The 518-nt window shown below is 38.6% G+C and overlaps 1 non-coding gene across 1 annotated transcript; it reads left to right on the top strand.

Annotated features, from left to right (window-relative positions):
* Positions 1-273: 273 nt before the first annotated feature.
* Trnav-cac lies at positions 274-346 on the top strand. The gene has a single exon. It is a non-coding gene; the product is annotated as a tRNA-Val (tRNA).
* The last annotated feature ends 172 nt before the right edge of the window (positions 347-518 follow it).

The raw sequence follows: 518 nt of genomic DNA, 5'->3' as shown, positions 1-518 counted from the left end.
TCATCGGCCCTAGTTCAAACTTCAAACCAAAGTGATTCAAAATTTCGCGGCAACATTTAGAACTACTAGCGCTCGCGTAGGCCGCGGATTTTTTTGTAAACTCGTGCCATTTCATGAGACATCGCTTTATATAGTATAATTTCTTCCCCTCGTTTTTCGCGGCAACATTTAGAACTACTAGCGCTCGCGTAGGCCGCGGATTTTTTTGTAAACTCGTGCCATTTCATGAGACATCGCTTTATGTAGTACAATTTCTTCCCCTCGTTCTCATCGGTTTCCGTAGTGTAGTGGTTATCACGTGTGCTTCACACGCACAAGGTCCCCGGTTCGATCCCGGGCGGAAACACATCTTTTTACCATTTTTTTTTTCATGCTTGTGATTTTTACTGTCTATCTTTTCTATTATTTTTTTATGTTAACCATTTACTAATTATATTTTTTATTTTTTCCTTCTTAAATTACCATTATTATTTCCTCCCCCTTTAAAAGTAGATGAGTAGATAGCATTGGAGATACAA

Source organism: Diaphorina citri, unplaced genomic scaffold (genome assembly GCF_000475195.1).
Source record: "Diaphorina citri unplaced genomic scaffold, Diaci psyllid genome assembly version 1.1 scaffold8195, whole genome shotgun sequence".
NCBI classification, from domain to species: domain Eukaryota; kingdom Metazoa; phylum Arthropoda; class Insecta; order Hemiptera; family Psyllidae; genus Diaphorina; species Diaphorina citri.
This window is presented reverse-complemented; position numbering and strand designations above follow the sequence as displayed.